Here is a 16,243-nt window from a genome sequence, read left to right as displayed (position 1 = left end):
TGTTGTTGGCAGGCAGGCAGAGCACTGTTAGGTGCAGTTTTTTGGCTGTGACAAAGTATGGGCAGGTCAACAGTTGCTGAATAGGCTGGGCAGAGCCAGCAACCTAGGACCTTTGTGTGTGTATGGCGAGATTCGGGCAATAGCTTCTTTGCAACGTGTGCAGGTGTGACCGGGATCTGTAACTAGTGAAAGGTGCTTGCACTTTGTATGCTGTGAGCTTCGACATCTTGTACAAAAGGTGTGAATCAAGCCAGTGACCATAAGGTCTTGTGTATAAGGTAGGTCATTTGCAAAATATGATGCTGGTTTTGCATCATTGATAGAGGTGTTTGATCCTCATCTGATGCCCTTGTTTGGATACTTGCTTGGATGCCCGGTTTATGCTCATTGTAGAGGTACTTGATCCTCTTGTACGCCCTTGTCAGATAATCGTATGCCCAGTGTATGCCAGTTGTTGAAGCCTCATATAGCTCTTGTTTCGTGAGCTACGTTTACGAGTTGCTCGAAAAGGTCTCTGGGTACCGAGTGTGCCTCGGTGTGGACATCCACATGTGCTTGTGAGATGTCATTGATGCCCGTGCTTGGATGCCGGTTTTGAGACCTTGTACCGATTCATTTATGCTCCTCGTGTACGTCGAGTGTGAGCGGCAGTTGATGCCTCATGTATGCACTTTGGAGCTGATTTGAGTCCATAAGTTTACGCCCGTTTGAAGCATTGTGTGTGCTTGTGTGAGCACTTGTATGCTTCTTGGAGATGCCATATTGATTAGCTGGATGCTCAGTTAATCTTTGGTTAGTGGTTGAGAGATTCCGGTCGAGAGTTCTTCCGGATTCTACCACTTGTATGCATGTTGGTGTGGATGATGGTTTGAGAGGTGTGCGATCCTCTTGTTGATATCCACACTTGGATGCCCGTTTTGGATGCGTGTTGTATGCCCAGTGGATGACATGATAGGTTTGTTGATGCACTTTTGTATCCTCATTTGAGGCAGGTTTGTGACGTGGTTAGCTCGTGCTTGAGCTTGGTCACTGTGTGAGCATTGGTCGGATGCCGTGTACGCCTCTTGCATATGTAAACAAAGTGTGACATCCTGTACATGTAAACAAAGTGATATCTTTGTTTGGTAGCCATTTGAGGCTTGTTAGATGCGTGTTTGCATCTTGTTCGTCGTGTAGACGATTTGGGGTTTCTTCTACATACAGGGGAGACTGCCGGATTTTTGGCAAAATCCGTGCTTGTGTGTTTGATGCTTAGTTGCTAGCATGTAACTGAGCATCTTGCAGTGTTGGATTGCGTATTATGCATCCAGTTTCTCTCAGACTTGGACGATCTTGTTCGAGTGGGAGAATTTTTGACAGCCACACTCCTCTCAGATAGGAGAGTGTTTTGTACTGTACCTTCGAGCAGTGTTGCAGTTTGCCATTGCTACAGTGCCTTGAGGATTTGGCACTTGGTTTTCAGCTTGTCGGATCATCTTGTGGACAGTCATGGCTTCGGAGAGTGCCCACCATGATGCAGTCAATGTAGATGGTATAGCTGAGAGTAGAGGTACATGTATGGCTGTTGTTGAGACACATCGTGTGAGAGGTAGTCGGACTCGATCTCGTAGAGACATGGTCTGTTGGCATTGTGGCAGACGTGGCCACATCAGATAGGGATGCTTCCGTCGTATGAGACAGCAGAAGAAGCGACAGCTTCTTGATTCACGGATGGCAGATGTTTCTAGCAGAGAGGTTGTACGGGATACCTCTTGTGCAGTCACTACAAGTCCTTGCATATTGTCTCAGAGATTTTTGTTGGATATGGATGCCTTGTGCCATGTTGTCCCACATAGGGATTGGTTTAGCACATATTCAGCTGGGAGACATGGGTGTGCTGAGATGGACATGCTGGATAGTGATGTTGCAGGTGTTGGAGATATACACCTCGTATTTGCCACTACTGGTGGTTGTTTGCTGCTGCGCAACGTGAGACATGTGCCGAGTATGACACAGTGCTTAGTGTCTGTGGCACAGTTACGAGACGAGGGGTATGCTTTTACGCATACAGAGCATGCCTGGAAGCTACATAGGGCTTCGCTTGTGATAGCGAGAGGTGCCATGTCAGGCACAAAGTTCCCTTTGTACTTCATGTACTCTCGTGATGGTAGAGTCTGTGTGACTCCCTTGCCTTGTGGACAGGTTGAGACGAGGAGAGTACACTTCCAGGATGCTGGAGCATGTGAGATGCATGCGAGAGGTCTGCGATTGTCAGATGCGCAGACAGAGCCTGAGGTGCATGGTTTGTCCAGCGTGGGACATGTTGAGAGCAGTGCTTGCTCTAGAGATGCACTACAGGGGCAGCAGTCACGAGATGTGACACAGGAGCCAGTGCATGAGATGTCTATTGATGGACATGTGGAGCATCTGTCCTCTATGGATGCACAGGGCGAGTCATCATGTGTGATGGCGGAGATGACTGGTTTAGATGCCGATGATGCTTCGGTAGTGCAGTCATTTCTTGACATACTGATGTCAGACGAGATGCTACAGTCAGAGCATGATGATGCTTCTGACATGGTTCCAGGACACTTGGATTATACGGGGACACTGGCCAGTACCCCGGAGCTAGCACATTCATATGTGGTAGAGTCCACTCCTGATTCGTCAGCTATGGCTGACATGGTGAGGCTATGCAAGATAGCCAGAGTAGTATCAGCGTTCGGGAGTCTCATGTATGAGATACTCATGTCGAGACCCGAGCTTGCATTTGCCGTGGGCGCATTTGCAGTGGGAGTTGTGAGTCGTGCGGTGGCTGACTCCACGGACATTCAGCATGGGGGAGAGATGCAGGTCATTGCTACATACCTGCATGAGTGCATGAGCTCTCGCAGACAGGATGCAGAGATGGGTGATATCTCTGCATGGCTTCCACCGTGCATTGGTCTGCTCGGAGAGCCGGATGCACTACGACACAGTGAGCCCGTAGGTGTGGGATGAGATCCGTCGTATCTCGTCCATCTTGTACATACTAGTTGTAGGCTAGTAGGTAGTGGGTTCTCACTTGAGGCACATTGGCCTTTAAGTGGGAGGTTGTTGGGGTTAAAGGTCCCTGTGCCGTCCGGGCGGTCTTCCGTGTCCGGGCGCCCACATGTGTATACACTTATTCATTACATATAGTGAATAAGGGGAGGGCTCACAGTACCACTACTGGACTACTTTGGTACTCTCCCCACCATATAGTGTCTCTCTCTCTCTCTCTCTCTCTCTCTCTCTCTCTCTCTCTCTCTCTCTCTCTCTCTCTCTCTCTCTCTCTCTCTCCTATGTGCGTGCTTCGCCCCGGTCCCCTTCAACAATCACCCCGCATTTGCCATACATGCTCACAAGGGCAGTATAGACAAAGACGTTGGTAGTGAAGCCTTTCCTCCGGGCCTCATCATGCAACTTCTTACCCTCATCAAGGTCCGGTCTTGATGTATGGCAGGCCTAGATTTTAGAATTTATATTGTTCATTTCATTTATTTTCCAGACAGAGAATCAGATTCTATTGGGATGTAATCTTTTTGGTCTCATAGGTCATTTTGGCCTTCTAAAGACATTTAATACAACATTTCATTTCATTTCATTTCTCTCTCTCTCTCTCTCTCTCTCTCTCTCTCTCTCTCTCTCTCATATTAGAAGAGCTTATCCAACCTGCTTGCTTCATTCAAAATGCAGTGCAAGATATCTTCCCCAGCTTCATAAGGTTGGAATGCCAAGTTGGATTTGGCAAGCATCAATGCGTGGTTCTGCAAAGGCACCTTGGAAAGGTCAAAACACCTCGGAAGATTGGCAGAAATAGCAATGCCAGTCCGTACTGCTAGTCCAGGGTTAGTTATGCAAGTCCCGCACATGAAGCAATGCCAATCTGTATTGTGAGTCACCCTCTGGAATGATGACAGGTGTTATGGGCATTGATATGTAGTTGCATGTAGAATTGCATAGAGCGTGGGGGCAAGGGTTACCCATGCTGCCCCACACTTGGGCTACCTAGGACAGCCCATGGGCCATGACATTGGCCCACAAGAAGCTCTAAGCATTGTGGCCATCCCTTAGAGGGCATAGGCCTTGATGGCCAGCCTCAGGCAAGGGCCCAGTCGGCCAGCCCCTAGTAGGCATGGACTGGCGGTCGGACTGGGCGGCCAGTTGGCCAGCCGATGAGGCCCTCACAGCCAGTTAGCCAGGCCATGGAGGGCCAGCACATAGGCGGCCAGCATATTGGAAAAGGCGCCTATTAAAGCGCCGAGAAAAACAGGTCGTGGAGGATAAATAAACAAGCTGACAGGGTTATATGAGCAAACCAACCAGCCCTTTTGTGCCTATAAAAGCATAGATTGGCAAAAGGCCTGACTCATCTCATATTTCACATAGTGCTGAGATCCAAGGGCCAGGACAGCCAGAGGGAAAACTCTGGTCAAGGGAACTTGAAGGTCAGAACCAGATCATCTTCAGGCTAGGCTGCATGTTTATAGCCAAGAAAGATCATCAAGAAGTCGGTCTTTTTCTCATCATTCAATAAAGCAAATACACCAATCCTTGGTGGGGGCCATTTAGGGGGTATTCGGGTGTATCTTGTCTTTATTGTTCTTCTCTCTCTCTCTCTCTCTCTCTCTCTCTCTCTCTCTCTCTCGCACTCTTATCTCCGCTACATTGTGCAATCGTCAGGAACTAAGGCACTCAATATTCATTATCAAAGTATAATCCTATTTGTAAGCTTCCGCCTGTTACATTTAACGTCTACTTGAGGCCAAAATGACTCATGAGATCAAGAAACTACAATGTTGCACAATTTATAGTAGGAGATGCATTGAGTTCTTCCCAAGAGGTATAACACGAAGGTGAACTGGGAAGTTGCAATAAGGCATATGTCTGATTGATACATAGCTAGGCTATGTGCCAAGAGAGAGAGAGAGAGAGAGAGAGAGAGAGAGAGAGCATAAGCCGTACAGACCTGCTGCTCCTCGCTGGCTCCTCAACTACTGTGTAGTTCTGCGATGCCTGCCAAAACGGCCGCCTTCTTTGGCCTGTTGTGACCCCGTCGGTAGCTCCTAATCAACCACGCAACAGCCTCAAGCACCTCACCCGACCATCAAACTGCGCGGTGCTCATGGTGGGCCGCATCACCTACGTGCCTGGCCATTTTTTTTAAGAAAAAGAGAAGGTTTGATCGTTAAAATCAAACCTGAGTTTACTTGTGCTTGAGAGAGAGAGAGAGAGAGAGAGCGCTACGTACCTGAGTTTTCTTGTGCTTGAGAGAGAGAAGAGAGAGAGTACCCGTCTGCCAACACTACCCGCCTGTTTTGAATGCGCACCTATAAATCGTGTGTGTAGTAAAAGCAAATTCAAATATTATCAAATGTCTTTATTTTCCAGAATCATCACTTTGCAACCCAAATAAAAATCAAATTTTATATCCAGGAAAAAATCTTCCCAAGATTTGAACCTGGATCCATTGTATGGAAAATTATGCTCTTGCAGCTTAAACCACTACACCTATACCTTTCTTATCTTTACAACCTTTGGTCAAATTTATCAATAAAAAAGTACCTTCTGTAAATACATACATATGCTCTGAAATAAATCCTTCTGTGAATAAATATCTGTAAGTCAATTTTTTTTTTAAATTCCTTCTGTTGAACGCACGTGATATTCATTTTTTATACTAAGTGACCCCCCCGAGGACTGACCTCCTTAAAAAGGAGTATATGCTAGTATGGTTACCAATCCACCAAGCTAGTTTTGACCAGCTTAAAGCCATCCTCACCTCAGCCCCAGTTCGAAAGCTCTCTAATTTCACCAAGGAGTTTGAAGTTGTCTGCTAGTAGCCTTGCACTTGGTGGTGTCCTTATCTAAGAAGGAAGACCCAAGGCTTACACCTCTCGCAAATTGAAACCCTATGAAGCCAATTATTTCACCCATGGCTTTGACCTCCTAGCAGTTATTCATTGTCTCACATTATGGAGACACTACCTCCTAGGCTTCTATTTCCAGCTTGTAACCGACCACAAGAGCTTAAAGTGGATCTTCGCCTAGCCTAAGCAGCTTAACATGAAGCAAAGGAAATAGATTTAAATTCTACAAGAATTTGATTTTGATATCAAATTATACCCTAGGAAGGATAATGTTATAGCAGATGCCCTTAGCCCCACAAGTCCTCCCTAAGTGCAATTTCTATGCCAAATAACTCTATCTTAGAGAATGTAAAACATGCCTCACTTCATGTGTGAGATGAGTGTCTCTACTTTATGCATAGGTTATGTATCCTTAAAGATCTTACTCTAAAGAAGATGATCCTACACGAAGCTCATGATAGCGTTGTAGAATAGGACATCCAAGCTATGCAAAAAATATTGAATGCCTTAAGGAGAAGCCAATTTTGGCTCTAGGAATGAAAAGAAATGTCCTTCAATATTTCGAGCAATTCCTTTCTAAAGAATTAAAGCTGAGAGGATGAAAATCTCCAAAAAACTTCAACCTTTGGACATTCCTCAGATGAAGTGGGAGTGCATTAGTATGGGTTTTGTCACAAGTCTTCCCACAGTATAAGGAGGATATGCCTCCTTTATGGTAGTTGTGGATATGCTTACCAAAATATCCCATACCATCCTAGGGTGGTTCACCTAAAAATATGTATGTATACCACCTAAAAATATGTATGTATACCACCTAAGTTAAAATGAAGGGATTTTTTAATTCAAAAATTTAAAGATATACATTTACAGAAGGGGTTTTTCAAATTGATTTTGAAACAAAACCCGTAGGTCCATAAAGAAAAAGGGGGTCATTTTATTCATGAAAAATTCACACGTAAGGGGTTTTTTAATACCCCTTGAAGTCACGTGATACATAGGGTTTCTTATTAGTAGTGCACCCCTCGAGATATCACCCCACTAAAGAAAACATTTAAATCTTTTGATATTGCATGCCTATTCATCAAGGAGATCTTTAGGCTTCAAAGAATCATTGCCAAAGAGAATAGTTAGTTACCAGGTCTCTGACTTCACTTCAAAGTTTTGGACATCTGTTTTGGGCCACAGGCCAGACAACCGCTGAGCCGGAATGCCAGAGCCGTCACACTTAACACTATGGTCCAGCCGGTTAATTAGGACATTACTTCTATAAATTAGTCGTGCTCACAGCATGAGGGTATCTTTGTACCACATTGTAACTGTGCATTAAGCACTATAAAAATGTAATTAGAACTCTGTACAGAGGCTGGTTGTTTCTTCTTTGAGCCAGATGTTTTTCGTTAATCAAAGGATCATTCTATATCATTTGTGTATATTCATCATGTCTGATATCTTTTTTGTATATTCGTCTTGTCTATCATTCCTATGAATCCGTCTTTTATATCTTGTATTTCATGTGGGAATCCGGATCATGAGCACGAGTTGATCAGTCTTAAGTAATTGTTTTCCATCTACACAATCTCTTGTAACTGATAAGCTATTTTCTATGTCATGCGGTGCATGTTCCGTATCAGACTTGTGTATTGTTGCATGCATAACTAGTGTAAGATTCCTCCCTAGCCTCTCAAGATGTCCAACATCTTCCCCTGTAATCAAATCCCTCTTCAGAAATATAAAAGATCTTATTTCTACCAGTTTTGGCCTAGAGAGAGAAAATCTTCTAGAGAGTGGTAATTCAATTTTTAAATATTTTTGGATAGAAAAATTTCTCATCTTATTAAAATAAGTTTCCCTGAAATAGAAGTTCAAAAAGATTTCCAGAAGGTGCATTAGAAATTAAGTATAATCTGTTCAAGAGGCCTTACCCTAGGGGTCCAGATTTTCAAAAAAATTTAAATTAAGGTTCCTATGGACCAATAAGATTTATCCAAATGTAGGAAGGAGATAAATGGAAGAATAAAAGGAAAATCTCCCAAAAATGAGTAAATACTCACATAAGATGAAGAGTTGACCAAGGACAAGGTTAATAGTTAAAAAAGAGAGGTATTTAGAAGTAATGATGCATTTTTGACACCTCAGTATGGGGGAATTCCCCTCATGAAGGAGGCACCTATTTCACATGCTTGAATGAGTTTTAAACTCCTAATTAATGAGATATTTTTATCTCTCCTCTCTCCTAGATCCAAAAAGTGGACAAAACTGACCCAAAAATGGTCAAAAATTGACCAAATTGATGTGGAAATTCTAGAATCAGTTGGCTAAATACTCTTGGTGAACTTCTAATTAATTTTAGAGAGTTAAAAATTGAAAAATGGTCAGCCATACAAAGGAGGTTATGGTGAAATTTTTTAAAAATTTAGAAATAAGTATTATCTTTTATTATTCTAAAAGAGTAATCCTTATGGTTTCTATATTCTAAAAGTGTCATTTTCATGCATAGAAGATGCATTTTGATTATTTGCATAAAAGAAATTTATTTTTATTTTAAAAGTGTTATTTTTATCATTATTGATTTTTATGCATAAAAGTATGCATAAAAGATTATTTTTTATTATAAAAGTGTTACTTTTATCATTATTGATTTTTATGCATAAAAATGCGTAAAAGATTATTTTTTAATTATAAAAGTGTTACTTTTATCATAAATAATTTTTATGCATAAATGGCTGCATAAAAGAAATTCTTTTATATTAAAAGAGTGATTTTTATCATAAATTATTTGTATGCATAAACATATGCATAAAAGATATTTCTTTTATATTAAAAGTGTGATTTTCATCATAAATGATTTTTATGCATAAACATATGCATAAAAGATTTTTTTTTTATATTAAAAGTGTGATTTTCATCATAAATGATTGTATGCATAAAAGAAATTCTTTTATATTAAAAGTGTGATTTTCATCATAAAAATGATTGTATGCATAAACATATGCATAAAAGAAATTCTTTTATATTAAAAGTGTGATTCTCATCATAAATGATTGTATGTATAAAAGAAATTCTTTTATATTAAAAGTGTGATTTTCATCATAAATGATTGTATGCATAAACATATGCATAAAAGAAATTCTTTCATGTTAAAAGAGTGATTTTCATCATAAATGGTTTTTATGATGATAAAAGTGTGACTTTCATCAGAATTAGATTTTATGCATAAATAGATGCATATAGAATGATTGTAGTTTTTCAAGTGGGAGAGAATATAAGATTCCTCCCTAGCCTCTCAAGATGTCCACCATCTTCCCCTGTAATCAAATCCCTCTTCAGAAATATAAAAGATCTTGTTTCTACCTATTTTGGCCTAGAGAGAGAAAATATTCTAGAGAGAGATTATTCAGATTTTGAATATTTTTGGATGGAAAAATATCTCTTCTTATTGAAATAAGCTCCCCCGAAACAAAAGTTCAAAAAGATTTTCAGAAGGTGCATTAGAAATCAAGTATAATCTGTTCAAGAGGCCTTATCCTAGGGGTCCAGATTTTTGAAAAATTTTAAATTAAGGTTTTGAGGGGCCAATCAGATTCATCCAAATGTGTGGAGAAGATAAATAGAAGAAATAAAGAAAATCCCCCAAAATAAGGGTTCTCTTAATCCTCTGTTTAATTTTTACAAAAAATTAAAAAAATGAATAAATAGATAATCTGTGAGAAGAAATCCTACCGTTTCATATTCACTAAGATGGTAATGAGAAAATTCAATTAAACTATCGAAGTTGGAGATCGAGATAAATGATTATTTTATTCCTCATAAGAAATTTATGTTCTAGAAATCTGTAAGCAAATATTCGTCGAACGAAATTTAGAAAAAGAGAAATTGAAATAGTACCTTTCGAGAAAGATAGTTTAGGAAGAACCTTTCCAGACCCAAACTCTGATTCAGACTATTGACAAAGACCTAATTCCTTCGTCAGTTTCAATCAAGGACGATGTGCCCAGTTCAAGAAAAATGCACTCAATACACCCACTGAATCTGAAACTTAGTTAAGACTTTTTTATTTTGATTTGAGGATCAAGTTAACAGAATATGAGGAATTCTATTTTGAGTTCAGACCTAGATCTAGAAGTATTGGGATACGGATTTAAGATTTACTCATGGTATTCAAACAAAATCAAAACTGAAAACTTGCATAGAAATCCTATTTTCTTAAAGGACTGTCTTACAACAGAATGCTGGAGGGAGCATTTGGCATATGTGTTTAACTAATGGAAGTTCAGTTGCAACAGCTAGCGGGGAGTGTTCGAGGGACAGCTCACGTAGCAAAAACCTTGACCTGCCTCGGTATGGTGAAAAATGGTGTGCTTCCGGTACGGTGGTCGAGGGCCGACGAAGCGGTCCCTGAGTGAAGTACCAGGACACCAAAGGAGGATCCTGAAGGGTTCTAACTAGGCGATGCACGGGCTCACGATGCTTAAGACACCCATACGTATGTCGAGGAATATATATATATGTATGTTGATGAAATGATTAATGTAATCTGTTACTGGATCTCGTTGCTGTGACCAGCTGGTCCCAACGGAGAGTCCAGATTGGTACTATTTTTGTGAAACAAGGGATTGAATGGGAATTTTGATTTATGAAATCTGTGATCATATCTGTTTGTCAATGGATTATTTTTATATTAAATTTTTAAAGAGGAGTGTGTGCGTATCTATTTTCTAAAGCTAAAGTTAAGAAAGGCATTTCAATTTTGGGTGGGTAAGTACTTGTTTGGATCTACCGATTCCAATGGCAGGGTGGTGGCTAACCCATGGGCCGGATGGGGTTAGGCTAGAATCAGTGGAGTTTTAATAATCAAACTGAAAAATCTTAGGATTATGCTAGGATTCGAGTAGCTAGTTAATTCCCTGATAAAATTCTCAATTGAGTGGATCAATGGCTGTGCCTAATCCTGATTAGGAAAAAAGTGTAGAATTTACTCAAATGATAAAATTATATCAGCAATAGTTTCCTTCTATCTGGTTTATTCAGGTGAAGGATAGTTTAGAGTTGATCTTGTCAGAAAAAAAAAATCGTTAAAGAAGATTCAAAAAGGTGGAATTAACCCTGCTTTCCGAGCATGGGAAATTTTCCCATTCTGGTTTTCAGAGTGACCACCAGCCTAGTCTCATGCCCGGACATTCATGGGCGAGGCCTCGAGTGAGAAACCCTACCCCACGCATGAGAGGGCTACTTCCACTGTCAGCTACCGAGAGTCCGGTGCGCGGAGGGGGCAGAGGGATCTCACAACTAAATACACTCAGTAGGTTGATTGGGGTAGCGATCAACCTCAGCAACACTTTGGTGACCACGATGTGTCTTATTGCGTGTTCCACTTGTTGCTTGATTTCCTTTGTGATCAAATCAATTTCCATTGTGTGTTCGAATCAATCCTTCATGTCAGCACATGAACTATGCTACTTGGTGCATCTCGAAGCTCAGGAATTCCATTTGGCTAGACCTGAAGCAAAACCAGAAGAAGAATAACCAAAAGAAGAACCGGTAACACCACCACCTCCGTGCCTTCTACATTACAACATGCTTCAACAAACTAGCTGTCAGCCGGTGAAGTATCCAAAATTCTTCGAGAAATCCTTTTATTTTGCAGATGCTCACATCCTTCTCTTTGACAAATCATGACGCATAAATGCCCTGGGCTGGCCCACAGGATCTCGACTTTCCAGTGTGGCTGGTCGCCCCACAGGGGCTCAGCAGTTGGCACCTGACTTGTTTACAGTGGTCTTCCGGTGGCCTGTGGCGTCTGATGCGGCCACCCTTTGGAGACACAGAGACATTGCCTATGGGATTGCCCTCACGCGCAGTAGATTTGGCTACGGATGCTATGTATTCTGGCCCCCCTCTCTCCAGAGGGTATGTTTACGTGGGGTGCCGTTGCTTGGTCGACTTCGTCAGGGCCTGCTATGGGCTATGAGATGGAGCAGGATAGTCAGGCCATCAGATTTATTAGGGGCCAGCCTCACCTGGTTCCGTCTCACCGGATTTCTCATCCGCCCAGCAGTTGGACACAGGAGAGGGATTTACGATGGCAGCTCCTCAGCAGCCTCACCATCTGGTTCACCTGGAGGCCCCGGTGTTTCAGGGCCTTTGAGGGGATACTGGAGCCACCAGTAGAGACTGTACGGGGGATGCCTCTCAGTTCTTTGTACTGATGCTTGTATTTTGCAGCACCTAGGGAGAGTCTCCCGGGCTGCCTTGCTTTGTTCATTGCTCTGTTTCTCTTATGAGCAGGAGAGATCTTTTGTAGCCCTACGGGCGTTTTTATATAACTAATGAAAGGATCTTTTCTCAAAAAAAAAAGATGAAGAGTTGACTAAGGACAAGGTTAATAGTTAAAAAAGAGAGATATTTAGAAGAAATGATGCATTTTTGACACCTCAATATGGGGGAGTTCCCCTCATGAAGGAGGTGCCTATTTCACATGTGTGGGAGAGTTTTAAACTCCCAAATAATGAGATATTTTTATCTCTCCTCTCTCCTATTTCAACTAGATCCAAAAAGTGAGATATTTTTACGTCTCCTCTCTCCTGTTTCACTAGATCCAAAAAGTGAGCTAAACTGACCTAAAAATGGTCAAAAATTGACCAAACTGATCTGAAAAATTCTAGAATCAGTTTGCTTGGTTAGAGGCTCACTTTTTCCTATAAATAGAAGCCTCCCCCTTTGTTGAAGCTTAATAGTGTTTTTTACACTATTACCTTGCTTCTCCCAAGAGCTAAAAACTGTGAATTTACTCATAATTCATTAGTTTTTGACCTTTCCTCTTCTAAAGATTGGTGGCCACTCTTGTTTCAAACAAGAGTAGATCCCTCAAACCATTAAGCCAAAGGAAAGCTCTCAAATTCTCATTGTAAGTTGGAGATTCTTCTCTTTTCTATTTCATTTTATGTTTTTTATGATTTTTGTCTTCTCTAAAATGATTATGATGTATTGAAAAAAGGCATTCCCCTCTCTTCTTTAGTAAATCTAACCATTCTTTATCCTAGATGAATGATTAATGGATAAAATCAAGTTTTTCATAATGTTTCTCTTTGATAAGTAGAAAATGTTTACATTAGAATGATTTAAATACTCTTGGTGAACTTCTAATTAATTTTAGAGAATTAAAAATTGAAAAATGGTCAGCCATACAAAGGAGGTTATGGTAAAATTTTCTAAAATTATGAAAAATAAGTTTTACTTTTTTTTAAAATTCAAAAAGAGTAATTCCCATCGTATATGTATTCTTAAAGTGTTAATTTTCATCCTAGGTATAAGAAAATGCATACTAAAAATATTTTATTAAAAAGTGTTACTTTCTTTAGAATTAAATTCTATGCATAGAAGGAAGCATATTGAAATTGTTATTTTGATTAAAAAAGTGCATAAATGGATGCATAAAAGAAATTATTTTCATCATGAATGATTGTATGCATAAACATATGCATAAAAGATAATTTTTATATTAAAAGTGTGATTTTCATCATAAATGATTTTTATGCATAAACGGATGCATAAAAGAAATTCTTTTATATTAAATGTGTGATTTTCATCATAAATGATTTTTATGCATAAATGGATGCATAAAAGAAATTCTTTTGTATTAAAAGAGTGATTTTCATCATGAATGATTTGTATGCATAAACATATGCATAAAAGATTTTTTTTTATTAAAATTGTGATTTTCATCATAAATGGATTTTATGCATAAATTAGATGCATCTATTTCAAAAGAGTTATTTTCATCAATTTTGATTTTATGCATAGAAAGATGCATAAAGAAATCTTTTTTTATTTCAAAAGAGTTATTTTCATCAATTTTGATTTTATGCATAGAAAGATTGAGTCTCTGAAATAACACCTCAAGGTACCATGCCTGTTGAAACCCTTAGTGGGGTTAAAACTATTGGCTTACTTAATGGCAATAAATTCAAAAGGTATTATGGTCCTCTTACCGAGAAAGCCTCACAAGCTACACATGATAAGAAGGCAGCCAAGGTAAAAGAGGAATTAAAGAAAGCTCAAGCTTGACAAGAAGCTAAAGAAAGGCAAATACGACAACAACGAGAAACTTTTCTTAGATCCACATAAGCCTTTATGGGAGAAGTTGAAGGAGATACAGAGGAGCACATAACATCTCTACGAACATCCATTCAATTGCCTAGCCCTTATGGTAAAGTTCTCTATAATGCATTGCTTGACATGGGGGCTAGTCACAATTTAATTTCCTTAAATGCATGGAACCGGTTGGAAAACCTTAACTCATAGACACCTCTTTGAAGGAGAAAGGTATCAATGGTAAGAACACCAAGGTTCTTGGGGTGCTATAAATAGAAACATATTATGATAGTGACAAGCACCTGGTGGGAGACTTTTTGGTTATGCCTGTAAAGAACATTACTTGAACAAGTGATACTTGGTTGCACATGGATGAATGCTATTGGATGTATGATTTACTAAGTCGGCGGGGCATGTCTCTATGTGTGAAGCCATAGCTGAACATTCTGCTCATAACCCCCTGCCACCTCTCACTCTTGTCAGAAGTTGAAAATGAGGAGGAAGCTTCAACGTCAAACCAGATCTAAAGAAACTCCCTTCACTTCATTGGATAGGACTCTCTATTATTTTACTTCCACACAGCAAACACCTCCATGTTAGAAGGGCGAACACATATGATGGGCTAAAAAGTAGCCACCCAAATCTACCTTAAAATGGGTTCTCAAGATTTCTTGATCTACACCACGTCAACCAACCAAGCGAAGAAGGCCTTAACATAATAATTGACATAATAATCTCAACTCTTGTCAGAAGTAAGAGAATGAAAATACGACTCTAATGTTACTATAGGCCTTGAGTATGGAATTTTTGTGGGTTGATACGAGTGATCCTATCTTGGACCTAGATTGTCTGGATTGGTACTATTAAGGGCAACTAAGTATTCATCCTTTCCAAATCCACTCATGATATTTTGATGCACCATTAGGGGAGCGATGTTGTGGAGCCACCTTTGTGGACCTATTCTACCTATAGTTTCACCCCCTTGCACAATGTCTTAGCTGTGAGTGTTGCATGTTATCTGCAACGTCCTACTTATGATGGCATTGTAGAACTTATTTTAGGCGCTATGGGACAAGACTGTTCCAGCCCAAGAGACACCACAACAATAGGATAACATGAGTGTACTTTACCCAATGGGAGGACCCTATCAACAAGTAAGGAATGCACAAGAAGAGCTTGTAGAGTAGGGGAGAAGGGAAAGACCTTACACACTTACACCATCATTCTATGAAATAATGTTATCAACTCCTTGTCCCGTTTGGAATATGATTGGTCATTTTCTTGACAAGCTGGCTAGCAGTAGTAGCTAGTTAGCTCAATTGAGGATTATCTATTCTTGAAGTTATTTCCTCCTCAAAGGGTATGGCTTCCCTTCCTTCGGCCTTCTGCTCTTTCACTTTGGTAGGCTAGGGGTGGTGTAGTGCCCCCTACCTAGATCTTTCTGTATTCTAGCAAGTCTTGGGTAAAGGTGTTACCTTCCTCATCAACATATGTCATTTGATTAGCATTCTTTCATGTGGCTCTCACCATTCACACAATCACTCATGTGACATTCTTATCTTTCCACAACACACAAGATAATATCTTACATCTGTAAGGTGTGTTCACACACTCAACCAAATGACTTGAGCTTACATATTTCAGCACCCCCTCTCTTAAGTGAAGGGTGTGTACTTATACTTGATCACTATCCAACCAATTAACCAAACACTCACCCAAAGTACTTTAAGCTTTTGATTGATTCAGGCATTACACATTCTTTTATTTTTGTGGATGCTTGCGTAAGTTAGTCCTAGAATAAAAAATAAGGAGACCTATGCAAGTAGAATTGGCCAGTGGGAAGATTCTTTTCACACACCATGAGACAGACCACATTCAGTTTAATCTAGATGGGAATGCGACAGAATGCCAGTTCAGAGTCTTACCCTTGGTAATCTATGACGGAATCCTTGGAATGGATTGGCTCCATAAGAATCAAGCTGACATTCACTGTCACAATGGAAGTATCTCGTTCCTCGACCTGCACAGGTGTCAAGAATCGAGTCCAAGGAACTGGAATTTTTGGATCCCTAGTTCTGTAATTAGTTAAAGCTTCTAAATTGCTAAAGGGACTCAGAAAGAGGCAAACTGTCTATGTCGTTGAAATGAATCCAGTAGATAGAAAATGCAAGGCTACGGAACTAGAATGTCTAAGTGAGTATGCTAATGTATTCCTAGAAGAGTTGACTGAGATGCCTCCGACTCGTGAAGTAGATCATGAGATAGAGCTAACCCTCAGAGCT

Source organism: Cibotium barometz, chromosome 52 (assembly GCF_041138505.1).
Source record: "Cibotium barometz isolate CiBa-2024 chromosome 52, ASM4113850v1, whole genome shotgun sequence".
Classification (NCBI taxonomy): domain Eukaryota; kingdom Viridiplantae; phylum Streptophyta; class Polypodiopsida; order Cyatheales; family Cibotiaceae; genus Cibotium; species Cibotium barometz.
The sequence above is the reverse complement of the archived record's forward strand: the minus strand, read 5'-3'. Positions refer to the sequence as shown.